General features: G+C 43.5%; 1 long non-coding RNA gene across 1 annotated transcript; it reads left to right on the forward strand.

Moving 5' to 3' along the window:
• The first annotated feature begins 1,206 nt into the window (after nucleotides 1–1,206).
• Nucleotides 1,207–2,664, forward strand: LOC113020010 (uncharacterized). The gene is made up of 3 exons (XR_003272132.2): nucleotides 1,207–1,670; nucleotides 1,764–1,873; nucleotides 1,997–2,664. It is a non-coding gene; the product is annotated as an uncharacterized LOC113020010 (long non-coding RNA).
• The last annotated feature ends 12,349 nt before the right edge of the window (nucleotides 2,665–15,013 follow it).

Genomic DNA, 15,013 nt, shown 5'->3' on the forward strand with positions numbered 1-15,013 from the left:
CCACCGGCTTTGTCTGCTCACCTGCTCGCATGGATAAAATATCCAGTCTGTTGAGCAGCAACAGCTCGCGCTAGTAATTGCTCTTGATTTTGCACCTCGGATTCTTCTGCAATCTTGTCTCAGACGAGTTAAAAAAACATAAAAATGGGAGGGTTGAACAACAAGTGTGTTTTTCTGACTGCATGTATTCCATTCTGAACCGCCCTTCGGTGAGTAATGAGGAGGGGACTGATCGTAAACTACTTGCTGATGTTGAGCAAGAATTTGTACACTGGAGATGATGTCAAAGCGCAAATATCTTTTTGGCAATTCACCAGTTTCCTTAATTTATTTTCTGGACAGCAAGGTTAATCTTTACACAAAGATAACATTTCTGGCAAGAGTCCTGAATGACACAAACACACACAGGCATACGCGTGTATACTTTCATTCAACCGGCAGATGACTCCAGATGTTTCCTAAACAGATGAAAGGCAGGGAAGCTCCTCGCCAGCCTGCGTTAGATTCAACGAACGCTCGGAAGCCGGCCAGCTGGAAACACCCAAGCTTCCATACTGTTTCCTTCTCAGTGGTCCCTCCCTGCTGAGGGCCCATGGTTGCGATTTATATCCCCAGGAAGCATCCAGGCTTGTGAGGAGGACGAGGGGTCTGACTCCACTGTCGTTCAATAAAGCTTCGCGATAAGAGGATATAAGTGAAGAGAGGAAAAGAATAAAATGAAAAAAGAGAAACACAGTCTCTAAGAACACACTGCAAATGTGCTTGTTTCAGTATGTTTATTAATGTAGTTAGACTGGCCTGCTTTTTGGCAATCTCGTCTAAGTATTTCTCATTCTGGGTTTTAGATTGGCAGCAACAAATTATTAAACTTTTCCAACAGACTTGTCTTTCACCACAGATCCACTTCATGGAAATGTCAGGATGTTATTAAATCTGCCGCTGCAGCTCTGCAGACCCTGTGGTCAAGACGTAGGCTTTACACATGAAAAAAACAAAACAAATGGCAGCTTAGCGAGGCTCCAGCCGCAGCTCGAGGTGTGTGAGCCACCCACGTTTTACCTCATTGTATCTGAATAATGCAACATCAGTGGAAGCCACAAACCTCTCAAAATGTCACTAGGAGTCAAAAGTGGGTGTGTCTTTCACCTGAATGGGAACAATTATGGTGTTACCTCAGCTCATACAATGGGCCCATTGTGAGGAGTATAGCTCCACGGGCTGCTGGTGGATCTGAGGCTTGGCAAGATGAGAGTGGGATGGGGTTGAGGTGCGGAGCGAGCCCACCGCTGAATCGCTTGCTTTGTTTGCAGACATATCCCGGGATTTTTTTTGATCATATGGTTGGAATGGATGGGGGACTCAAAGCTGCTTAACTCTGCTTACAGTCTGGGCTGCGCACTGCGTCACACAGGTGTGAGAGCAAGTTTAATCTCGCACCGAATCCCGTTGTCACTTTAGAAAACCGTCCAGATTTGGCTTTGGGCACACAAAATGCTAGTAAAGAAAAAACAGTATTATTTCACAAGTTTTTCAATATTTTACAGACGTTGTGTATAAACATCTGCTGTTTGATTTACTGCAGATGGTGAAGAAGACGCAGCCTTTTGTGTCATGGACTCATTGATTTAGTGATCTGTTCCACACGCTGTGCTCATGCCTCCTTTGTGAAGGTGTGTGTCACCTGCTGCAGCTCTTTCAGCTGGTTGTGATTCACCTGCGTAGATGCGTGTCTCATCATGACGGAGTCTCCCGTGTTTCAACAGGTGTCTGGTAGGGCAACAAAGTGAACTCCTTCACATGGGGGCATATTCAGCAAACGGCTAGAGCGATGGACGTGTTAAAGAGCAGCTGCAGTTGATGTTCAGCTGATGGGGTACTTGTTAACTTGAACATTTTTTGAAATCAACTATTATGGATTTAATAGCAGTGAGTGCCTCAGATATTTTATCTGCCTCCATCAAAACTGTGTTTACACTTTGTTTTCCTCTGCTTTCAGCATCTCTGATATGCATCCATACGTGTGACCTGCTGAAGCGTGTCTGTGTGCTGGGTCATGTGACCGTGGAAGTGTGCATGGAGCGTGCCAGCTTTGAATATGCGTGAGGCAGGCTAAGTGCTACAGGTGTGTGCGTCAAATGCACAAACCGGCCGGACAACTTGCTGATTCAGCCCTGCGGTGCTAAAGATGTCTGTTTGTGTGTGTGCGTGCAAGACACTGAGCCTACTTAGCACGGCTAAGCCGGGCGGGCAGAGAGCGGAGTAGAGGACAGACAGCAAAGCACAATAATAAGGTCACAAAGCGCAGCCTCCATGCTCGGCTCCCATGATCCCTCAGCTGATCCTGCAGCTGATCTGACAGAAACAGCCTCCTTGTTCCACTCAGTCAGCACATCAGCCCCTTTCAACTTCATCCAGGTTACTAAATACATAGATTAATACTCTCGCTACATTCTGCACCACCTGCTTAAACCCTAAAATATCTTAATGTGGACCTTTCAGCAAAACCTCAGACTAATTCAGGGCGAGTTTAATCGTTCTGGTGCCCTTGAAGGCAACTTAAAACGTATCTGAGCATTCATGCGGAGGCCTTCAGCATAATCATTTGTGCATGCCATATACCTGTTTGAAAGGAGAATAATAAATTGTTTCTAGATGCCTTTTTCTGGGGATGCCAGAAGTTAGTTTTTTACCAGCAGATCCTTTCTATTTGTGCTCTATGAGTACCCTCTTTTCTCAAAATGTCTCATGGTTTCATCACAGACTCTGTTGGCAGGAGTCCTGACATGACCTCAGGTGTACTGGAACAAGATACAGACCTAACAGGTTATTTGAGTGTTGGTCTGCGCTCTTCATTAATGCCACGCTTCAGGCCCTGGCGTGCCTGTGTTGTTTTTGTTTCACATGACACGATGAAACAACAGAAAGGTCGAAGTATTTAGCAACAGCTTGGAGTATTGCAAAAAGATAGAAAGACTATCCATCAAAACAGCGAACCAAAAACAAGACTGTGATGAAATGTGGTCATTTTATACGCTGGGACAACAAGCACACTCGATACTAGAAATGTAAAAGAAAAAAGAAAAGAAAAAAAAATAGTGCGAACCACTTTTTCACACTTTTAAATTTAATAAGTGGCATTTCCTTTAAAACAGATGTCAGTTTCACTTTTGCAGGGCTGCTGGAGTGATAACAGTTTTGCAACACAAGTCAGGAAGAACAAAATAAATGAGGCAATGCTCTCCCTACTGACCCTCCTCTAAGCTAATAAACTGCAGTTTCAGGAAACAATTCAACTCAGTTTTATTTATGCAGCCCCAATTTCCAACAACATTCAACACAAGGCGCTTTATACTGCAAAGAAAAGATCTTACAATATTGAAAAATACAATATTACAAACAAAGTCTGAAATATTTTAATGCTTTGTCTAAGTATAATCTCATCAAGCATTAGAAATAGAGCATATATTGCACAAATGTACCAAAATAAACTGCCCAGCTACTGGATAAGTACATTATATTTACTGAACTACTTTGAGCTGAATGTATAAATATGGGTATATATGCCTGTAGCCTCATAATTATCTTTTTTTTTTTTGTTTTTTTTTGTTTCCCGTTTGGATCTTTAGCCATCAGAATTGTTGTCTTAAGGCCAAGAAAGATGCCAAGCGGATTTATTTCACCAAGTGGATCATCATGGCCTTGCCATATTGGTCCATTTGATTGACCTTTATTATAATTATGTATTTATTTTATTTTCAGTTGCTACAAACGGGACAGACATGACTGGGGGATAGGACAGGGAGAAAGAATGAAAGAAAGAGAGGGAGAGAAAGAAAACCAAAGGGGAGAAGAGACGGTGAGAAGGGGGGGAAGAAAGAAAAAAAACAAAACAAACAAAACACCTGGGTCATCTGTATGGAGAAAAAAACAGGAGAGAAAGCAAACAACAAAGAGCAACATAATAAAAACAGCACCATCACAATAAACTAGCTAGCAGTAGATATCAGTAGAAACTAAATACTAAACGATATTGTGCCGCACGCAAGATAGACAGCGTACAATGTGCTTTGAGGCAGCAGCCAAGAAAGCTGTAGTCCGCGTCTGTGAATACCCGTGTGTACACCTGTGTGCATACCTGTGTGGATCAGCATGCTTGCATTCCAAAGGTTTCTCCATGTAACGATCTGCTAGGGAGTGTGGGGAGCCACAGCCCCGTCCTCCAGGGTATGAAGCAGGTATGGAGGAGATCAAAACTCCAGACATCCAGAGGCCCCCAGAACACAAGAGACCAAGGAAGACCAACAGAGGGGCAGCCGCGCCACTGTTCCAGTAAGAGCTGAGGAGAGTCCCAGATGAGGGCTCACTCAGCAGCCACCGAGCAGAAGCCAGGGGGAGTTGCAGTGACGCGCCCGTGAGCTCCGCCGGCAGCCAGCTGTGCCTGAGTGACCGAGCCCCAGGCCGAGAGGCCGAGGGCACCCCACCTCTGAAGTGGCCCGAGCGAGCCCCAGGCTCCAGGCCCCGATAAGCAGCCGCCAAGGAGTGAGCCGGTGTGTACCCGGACGCCCATCCCCAGACACAAAGAACCACCAACGCACCGACACCTGAGGGAGTCCGCCACTGGCAGGGGAAGTGGTGGTAGGGGAAGATAGGCCTCCAAACCTTGGAGGGCCTGAGATGTCCCCAGAGAGGTGGCGTTTGATACCCAACCTGACATATAGACACAGACATACAGGCACACACAGACTCAAACATCCATTCCCACCCTCATGCTCTCATATGCACTTACTCCACACTCAACCAACGTGGAGACAGACATAAAGAGACGCTGTACACACAATCACACTCCCCAAGCGTACTCTACGAACCGGGTCTAGGTACCCTTGCCCCTGGAGGGGGGAACTGCACCCAGACCCAGGTGGTGTTATCCTTTTCCCTGCCTCATAATTATCTTTAAAAATGAACTCATGAGTGCACTAAAAAAAGCTTTGCAAGCTATAGCTGGTGGAATAGCCTCGAATTGCTGCCCATATAAATACATCATAGGGGTATAGCCTTGAGGAAAAAGGATACTGTCTTTATTTTCCACTTCAGCCTTCAGGTTCTTAGACTCTGTATTTCCTGACCCTTAGCTATCGAGTCTTGTCATCACACCGGTTATGATGAATCAGCAAATGAACGAGTAGCACCTTCATAGTTGACCACGCCGCTGTCTGAACTCCTCTCTTTCTGAAATTCCAGCTTTTGTTCCGATGGCAACGAAGAAAAAGAACAAGTCGACAAGAGTTTCCATTAGGAGCCGTCATACTTAGTTTATCCCAACACTTGACTGATTGTTTTGTTCTACAGCTTGATGGCTCTTTCTCCAGGCAAACCATGTGCTAATACTGTATATAACTGTGCATGTGGATAAACACAATAGACTAACTGTTCTCCTCTTCTACATTTCCCCTTCTCAGTCTCCTTCCCTTTGTAAATTCACAAGCTTGTTATGTGATCATAATTGTGCTGAAAGAGCTAGGCCTATTGGACGGCAGCGTGGGCTGTGTAGCGGTGGAAGAAATTCAGATCCTTCGCTTAAAGCCGGGGGTAGGAAGGCAGTTTTTGTGGTTTTGGGGCAAAAAAAAATTTCCATTATAACCTTTCAGCATAATGTAACTAAAGTGGTCTGAGAGGAAACGCACTTCCTACTTATTTTGTTTTAAGACTTTAGAAAATCTACCCTGTGATGGGAGATGTTAGTTGGTCACAGTTCTTTCTGCAGAGAAGGAGCTTTTCAGTTGTCTGTTCTACGAATGCAGATTTGTGTGCATGTCAGGAACACATACAGGAAAATTTGCCACTTCAGCATCAACAACTGGCTCCCCCCCCCCCACCCCCCCCCCCCCACCCCCTACACACACACACACATACACACACTTATTAGAGTCTAAAAGAGATGCTGACTGTAAAAAAAATATGCAATGTGTAAGTACTGGTGAAGTGCAACTTTCATTAGATACACTATACTGTCAAAAGTATTCGCTCATCTGCTTTCACACACATATGAGTGACACTTAATTCTTAATCCCTAGGCTTTGGTATCTGTCCACCTTTTGCAGCTATAACTGCTTCAACTCTTCTGCGAAGGCTTTCAACAACGAGTGTGTTTATGGGACTTTTTGAACATTCTTCCAGAAGCACATTTGTGAGGTCAGACGCTGATATTAGACAAGAAGGCCCGGCACACAGTCTCTGCTCTAATTCATCTCAAAGGTGTTTTATCAGGTGGAGGTCAGGACATTGTGCAAGCCAGTCAAGTTCACACCAAACACGCTCATCTGTGTCCTTATGGGCCTTTTTTGTGCACTGGTGCGCTGTCATGTTGAAACAGAAAGAGGCCATCCCCAAACTGTTCCCACAAAGTTGGGAGCATGAAATTGTCCAAAATGTCTTGGCATGCTAAGACATTTAGAATTCCTTTCACTGGAACTAAGGGGCCGTGCCCAACTCCTGAAAAACAACCCCACACCATAATCCCCCCCTTCACCAAACTTTACGCTTGGCACAGTCAGACAAGTACCGCTCTCCTGGCAACCACCAAACCCACACTCATCCATCGGATTGCCAGACAGAGAAGCATAAGTCGTTACTCCAGAGAACACATCTCCACTGCTCTAGAGTCCAGTGGCGGCATGTTTTACACCACTGCACTTGGTGATGCAAGGCTTGGATGCAGCTGCTCAGCCATGGGAACCCATTTCATGAAGCTCTCTATGGACTATTGTTGAGATAATCTAAAGGCCACATGAAGTTTGGAACGGACTGACTGAGCAGAAAGCTGGCGACCTCTGCGGACTTTGCACTATGCACAGAGGTCTACCATTTCATGGATGACTTGCTGACGTTCCCAAACACTTCCATTTTTACTTCCGCTTTTTTATAGTTCCACAAACAGTTGACTGTGGAATATTTAGTAGCGAGGAAATTTCACAACTGGACTTGTTGCTTAGGTGGCATCCCATCACGGCATCATTCTTGAATTCACTGAGGTCCTGAAAGTGAGCTCTGCGTGCGTATGTATTTGATTTTACACACCTGGGCCATGGAAGCGATTGAAAGACACAAATGCAACAAAAAGTTCTCATAGACTGTTACAAAAGATGGACATGTTGTCGGATCTAAAAAGTGAAGCTAAAGATTAAATGACCCAGTTCTTCACTTGATTTGTGACCTTTGGTAATACTTCCATGATGAGTTCATAGTCTCAGGTGCTACCATCAAATCTTACTGAATAAAACATGATATATTGCGTAAATTCTGAGATTGTGTGACCCTGTATGAGCATAAAGTATACCTCGGTTTTAATCAGACCTGTCCCTCACTCATCACATCCAGTTTCAGAACACCAAGATACTCATAAACTGTTGAACCTGAGGCTTAAAGATGGGACTTAACTAACCACCAACATACACAGTCTACCGTTTTAATACGCTGTTAGTGAAATTAAGATTGATTACAGGTTATGAAGTGGACTACTCATGTGAACTTGCTGTAACACCCAACAAGGGAATCCAGCTTATGCTTTTGTATTTTACCCATGACAGGACGTCTTGATTGGCTGTTAGTCAATATGTATTCTACACTCATCCGCTGATGATGACACATCTTCTGGTTATGCTAACCGGTCTTAGCATAACCGACCAGCAGCTACAGCTCTGGATAACGGGCGATCGTGGCTCAAGAGTTGGCAGTTCGTCTTTTAATCGGAAGGTTACCTGTTCGAGCCCCGTCTCGGACAGTCTCGGTCGTTGCGTCCTTGGGCAAGACACTTCACCTACCGCCTACTGGTGATGGCCAGAGGGGCCGACGGTGCGATATGGCAGCCTCGCTTCTGTCAGTCTGCCCCAGGGCAGCTGTGGCTACAACTGTAGCTTGCCTCTACCAGTGTGTGAGAGTGAATGAATAGTGGAATTGTAAAGTACTTTGAGGGTCTCGAAAAGCGCTATATAAATGCAATCCATTATTATTATTAGAACTTTCATGTTTATGTAGCCATCAAAGCCATTTTGACACAGTCACTCTTTATAGTAATTGAAGAAAGTACCTATAGCATTTAGTTTAGGCAAGGTTGCTGCTTGGATTGAACCTACAGGAGGCAGGATGCCCCCTTGCTTGCAGTGACTTTACCTAACATGTATCTGTACTGTTCTCACATAGGGGCAGTTGGACATTACACACACTCTGGACCAGGAGGCTGGCAGGTTAGAGCCCATTCAGTGTAGGGGTTTGTGTTCTCACGTGCACCTCTGTAGGGTGACATCTGGAGAAATTCAGGGCTGTGGCGCCTGTGTGTAAATGCTAAAGTAAATAAAGCTGTCAAATGCACGTGTAACAGTAAGAACTACATTATATGTCTCTAGTGTTAGGTCATTTGCAGTACTTTAGTAACTGTACCTAATCATTTTCATCACTGTAGCTGTAGCTGGCTTTCTTTTGTTTATACACGGCTTCAAAAAGTAAATCAGCAAGTGTGTGCATGGTTAAGTTGTCTTTGTTCACTTTTCACCCTAAACCACATGGCAAAAGCCAGGATGCATCTCCTCAAAGATCGCATTCTCTAAGTATAAAAAAGAAAGCCTAAACCAAAAACATAACTTCAACAACCATCAATCGACAATACCCAGGGAGTTTCACTAAACCGCATCTGCACTGTCAGATCGCTGCATCTCTGACTGCACAAAGCAGACGTGATGTTAAAATTCCAATAAAAAAAAATCTGTTTTGCTGTACTGGCCTTTATGAAATCAATATTACTCCAATCTTAGAATGTGCTGCAGAGACTCCAAGAGACTTAAGGATTAGGCGCTGCCCAGGAACGATGCCAGAGTATGCGGGTATAGACAGAAAGAGCCGATCTCCTTGTGTGAGCCAGAGAACTTAGGAATTACAAAAGAAGGCGATCTTGCTTCTTCCCTCCCACCCCCACAGTTCCTGAGTCTATCATGGCTGTCACCTAGCATCAGCGAGCCTAAAGGCTGAAGCTTTTTGTGCCCAGCATCCTGGACTGATCATGCAAATCGAAGAATGAGCGCACCCATCAAGGAAGCTCTCATGCCACAGGGCCACGAAGAAGAAGGAGGGATGTGGGCCAGAGGAAGCCATGAGAATCCGATCACTGAGGCTAATCTGGTGAGCGGAAGTCGTCTTGCCTGTGATGGAGAAAAGGTGGTTTAAACATACACTTATACAGTGGATTCTGGGGTTTCATTGCCAAACTTGGCTGTAAAATGGCTGACTGCACACTTAGGACTCATCCATATTTGATTTCTGTGAAATCTGAAGAGAGAAGAGTTAAATTCCCCTTTGTCTGTGCTGCTACTTTTACAAGAATGTCCCCCGCAATCTTCTTATGCACCCTCAGTGCTGTGGTTGCTCAGGTCTCTCTGTGCTGCAGAGATTATAAAGGTGCTGACAGCTGAAAGTGATGAGAACAGCTTGGAGGCATCACTGGCTGATTTGCATGGACTTGACAATGTCACTGTGTTGAGCCTTTTCCCTGCTTTTCTCTTCCCTCTATTTCCCCCTCAAGCACATACACATGACCTATACATCATCATTGGGAGTGAATCAAAAGCATGGCTTTGTCTGCGCTGCCTTGCAAAACTTTTTTTGAATTTTGAGTGAGATGCTCCAGTTGCTGCATACTTCAAATATGTCACTACCCTCCCACACGCTCTCACACCGACTGGATTTTACCATCGACAGTTCAACCACTGACTAGTGCTGATGACATGTGGGAACTGCACTGTGGGGAAGAACAACATCATTGAAGGAAGTTATTAGGACTGACAAAATGATGTAAGGTGTTGGTAGAGAGACAAACACCATGTCAGTCCTCAGATATGACCGGTACTTCAAAATGACAGGGTTCCTGTTTACTGAGAGGAATGCGACAATCTGGAAGACAGCCAGAGAAGGATGATGACAGGCAGACGGCCTGTTGATGCTATCAGCGCCTTCCAATCTGCTTGCGCATACCACAAGATATCGGACATGGCTATGTGACTGCGGTTTACCGTGTGTCTGGCTAAGATAGTAGCCTCAATAAAACAGGTTGAGACTAGCTTGGAAAAAGAGCAACAGTGTGTTCATCAAACTGGTTTAACACTCAGGGGAAGTCTGTTGAAAATGAACTCCAGACAAACTTCAGATAAATAAACCCAGAGAGGAAAATGCCACAGACAACAATAGGTCTGTTTAGGAGGTTTTAGTTTTTGCAGCACAGTGAACAATAAGTTTATTCATCATCCTCCGTACTTACTAAAAAAATGGTTCTCTTAACAACTGTTAGAGAGTTAGTTTATTGCAGACAAGTCTGATTTCTTGCTTTACCAAAGTGAAACCATTAAAGACAAACTAAGAGTTGAATAGGACACACACACACACACACACACACACACATATATATAAATCACATCCTGTCAGCAGCCTAATCTACTTTATGACTGCTTTTTCACCTGGAGGCTACCTAAAGGAATAAGCCATGTTCAGCAAGAGTTTGGGACAACAGGCTTGACAAAAAAACCAAACCCTTCCCCCGCAAAACTCCCCCGACTAACTCCCGAAACTCCACTGATTCTCTAGCTCACTATCCCAGGCTATATAACACATATTTACCAAACTCACTTAATCCTTTAATTTACGATCCACTTCAGTGCCTCTCTGTTGAACATCAGGGCTTCTCTGCCAAGTTTCAGTCTAAAAAACAACGGTAAGAGCACACCGTATGATTAGCTTTTTTGTTTTTCAGACTCATGATTTGCCTCCCCCCAACACCACCAGCACTACTGAGACTTCTGACAGGTGGAGAGTGAGAGCTAAGCCTGCTTCCTTGATTCTGTGGCCGAAGAGAAAATAACAAACACTGGCAGCAAAAGAGCAAGCAACTGCAATAACAAGCTGAAGGCAATAATAGGATAAATCCCTTCTTTAACACTTAGTCAGTCTAACCTGACTGCCAGGTAGGTATGGCTGCAGTTTCATATAATTTTATTGTTTCAAACATGTGTAAATGCTCATACAAACGATGATGTAGTTTTGAAAGTGGCCTGTTATTGGTAAACTGGAACCAGCATGCACAATTACTCATTGACCACACTTGTTCAAAAATTTGTGGCGTGGAAATATGAGCCAATCACATGACAGGAACTCAGTGCATTTAAGCATGGTTATGATGAGGGACTGACGTTCAAACATCAGAATGGGGAAGGTAATTTAATTTGTTGGTGCCAGATGGACTGGCATTTCACAAACTGCTGATCTGCTGGTATTTTGTGACACAAGCATCTATAGGGTTTACGGAGCATACTCCAGAAAAGAGACACTATACAGTGAAGGGCAATTCTCTGGGTTAAAAATGCCCTGTTGATGACAGAGAGGAGAGCAATAACTCAAATAACCACTCGTAACAACCAAGGTGTCCAGAAGAGCATTTCTGAATGCAGAACACATTGATCCTCGAAGCAGACGGGCTACACCACACTGGGTGCTACTGCTGTCAGCTAAAAAACAGAACACTGAAGCCACAATTCACACAAGCTCGCCAAAGTTGGCTCAGGGAAGACTGGAACAACAGCGCCTGGTCTGATGAGTGTCGATTTCTGCTGCAACATTCAGAATTTGGCACAAACTACAAGAAAGGATAAATCAATCCTGCATTTATCAACGGTTAAGGGCCTGAGCATTGTTTAAACACCACAGACTACATGAGTATTGCTGCTGCTGATGTCCATCCCTATATGACCACAGTGTATACATCATCAGATGGCAGCTTCCAGCAGGATAACAAGCCATGTCACCAAGCTCGAATCATTTCAAACTTGTTTCTTTAGGATGACAATGACTCAAATGTCCTCCACAGTCAACATATGCCAATCTATAAGAGAGCACCTTTGGGATGTGGTAGAATCAAATCTGGGGCAACTGTGTGACGCTGTTATATCAAAATGGACCATCTGAGGAAAGTTTCCAGCAATTTGTTAAATCTGTGCTATCAAACCGGTACTAATGAATTGTGCCTAATAATGTGCGGCAATGTCATAATGTCTCACTTAAATAAAAAAGACAGATATGAGAGACAGGAGTCCAGTGATTAAAATCCCCATTTTTGGATCTCTGTCCTCCACAAACCTTACAACTACAGGACCACTGGGGGTCTGTTGCGAGCTAAACCTTAGCACTGATCTCTGCTGCACAAACAGTGGAAACCACATCACACATTCTCAAGAACCAGAGTTTAAACACAACACAAACGTAATGACTGTAATAACCACAACACTGCTCAACGGATAGATGTTACACTCACCACAGCAGAGCTCTTCCTTTCTCATTAAATGAAACATGTAGCACGTGATAACTCAGTGTGAGGGCATATACTTAAAAGACTAGTACAAATTAGGTTTAACGCACTAATTAAATTTAAGCAAGGTCATTATTTGTAATTACACTGTGTGTCTGTGATGTATCAGTGCAGGTGCTATTATGATTGATCCTCAGATGTCTTGCCTGGGCACGTCTTGTGTTTCTGTTACCTCATTGAGAAGTGCAGTGGCAAAGATAACACAAAAAGCAGATCATACACACGCGCGCGCGCACACACACACACCAGCCAGGCTTCTCATCCTTACTACACAAGCAAAACAAAAAAAGTTGCACAATGCCTGGAACAAGGCTGTGGATTTGTGTTTTCCTTATTGTTACAGCAACTTTACACTCTCGTCCTATTAACTGCTCATCAGCACATCCTTCTGAGGTTTGCAGGGGATTCTGAGTTGCCCAAGCTAGGACATGCACCCTGCATGTCAGGTCAGAAACGCAGAGGTGTCAATCATCACCGCAACCACAACCAATTTAAAATCCCAAGAAAGCAGAAAGGAAAAAAATAGCAGTTACAAACTGCGCTGGTTTTCCTTGTCAGACAGGTTTCTTTCCCATGCCAAATGGCTTCCAGATACAAAACAACTTTTTCATAAGAAGTCGTTGCGTAGGATCCATTACTAGAGCAATGAAAAGTTTATGTTTACTGATGCTGTAACCAACCCCGAAGATCGTAAAGTTCCTCTTGTTGTACTCGCAAACAGAGCTATGTGTAAACTATGATGTTACAAGTCACAAATCAACAGACAAAATAGATCTGAAGTCCCTGAGAGCTGTCTGGGGCCAGAGACTTTATATTAATGATGGCTGTAGCTACTGTCAGTACAAAGCACAAACTTCACACATTAGTGGGATTAAACACGCAGCAAGTCACATGATTTGTCAGATAATTTAAATAAAGATGTTTCAAAAGACAGCCCTGCAGCAGCAACTTCAGCTAATCCCCCTTAATTGAATAAATGGAAAAAGATTGATGAATGGATGTTTAAAAAGGCACCAAGAACACAAACATGGTGGTGAGGTCTTTGCCATGGTCTCCCCACTCTCCCCTTCCAGAATCCCTCTCATCTGAAAGAGGGGGAAAAGAAAACTATTACAGGATAAATTTAAATCGCAGAGCCCCTGTGACATTATTAACAGACATAATGGATAATACCATCATTACTTCCCATAAAGAAACATGCAAATTTGTTTTTACTTGACCAGTACTTGACTTTGATTAATTAACTCCTTCATGTGGCCAGTACTTGCAGATGTCTGCAGAGCTCCAGCCAAACCATGAGACCACAGCTGATAGTCAGCCCTTTTTTAGCCCTCAGATCTCAGTATAATGTACAATTGATGGTTGCTATAAAAGTATATGGCAAAGCTAAAGGCAAGAATGCAACTGGCTAAACTTAATTTGACTTACAAAGAGGGACTATGGGGATTTTTTTTAAACCATTATAATACTAGAGTTTCACCAGCATGCCAGTATTGCCAACATACCACTTTTAGGTAATTGAGTCTATGCACCTTTCCTTTGAAAGGACACTGCCAGGAATACCTGCCACTTTACTTCCTTACCTCTTTACCCTCATTGCACTAAGATCTCATTATTTGACAGGGATCTTTGCGGCTCCAGCATCGGGAAACAATAGTATTTCTGTTCATAGAGACAGACACCCACAGAACTATAAAACACTTTATATGAGGGATATAAAAGACCTCTTATAGACTGATTTCTTACAAAAATAAATAAAGTTTATTCTGTTGAAATATTCAACGAATGTCAAAGTGTTGCAACTGCGGAGCTGCTGTGGTTTCTACACAAGTTTTATGCAACTTTCAAGTGCTGTCGGAACTTTTACATGAGTCGAGCAACTAACCAGAAAACAGTCACAGAAAATAACATGGATATTGGGGATTGTTTGACATGATTATATTAACCAGTTTTAAGCAAGTTACCTTAACTCCAATCAGCAATCATATCAAGAATTCGATATTAGCCATATACTTATTCTTTAAAACATTCTGGTGTTTTCAGTCACAGAATAGGATTGTCTCCCCTCGGAGAAAATGATCTGTGTTTAGACAACTGACTACAACCCAACCTGTTAAAAAAAATCCCCTGGTGATGTAATTAACTTCTATTAATCTAAATGTGGCATAGCTATTTTTTTCAGCTGCTTCCTTGAGGGGTCACCACAACAAATCGTCTGCCCCCATCTCGCCCTTTCTTAGCATTCTCCTCTCTCATAACAATCCTCTGCATATCCTCCTTCACTACATCCACGAACCTCCTATGACCATGTCCAAACTATCCCAGATCCACATCCAACTTGACCTCCTGACTTCTTGTAAGTGCCACCGTCTCCAAACCACACATGACAGCAGGTCTCCTCTCCACTCTTGCTGCTATGCTTCTGTCACAAATAACCCCTCTTCAGCTATGCCAGCTGAAGATCAATCATTTGATATACCATATATCATTAATTATGGCGCATTTACAACAGATAACGTTCTAAAATTCAACCAACTTTAATATTTGGAAGGACACAAACCCGCAAAATTTCGAACTTCTAAAATCGGAGTCTGAGATGAGGCCCCTGAACGCAGC

Source organism: Astatotilapia calliptera, chromosome 4 (genome assembly GCF_964374335.1).
Source record: "Astatotilapia calliptera chromosome 4, fAstCal68.1, whole genome shotgun sequence".
NCBI classification, from domain to species: domain Eukaryota; kingdom Metazoa; phylum Chordata; class Actinopteri; order Cichliformes; family Cichlidae; genus Astatotilapia; species Astatotilapia calliptera.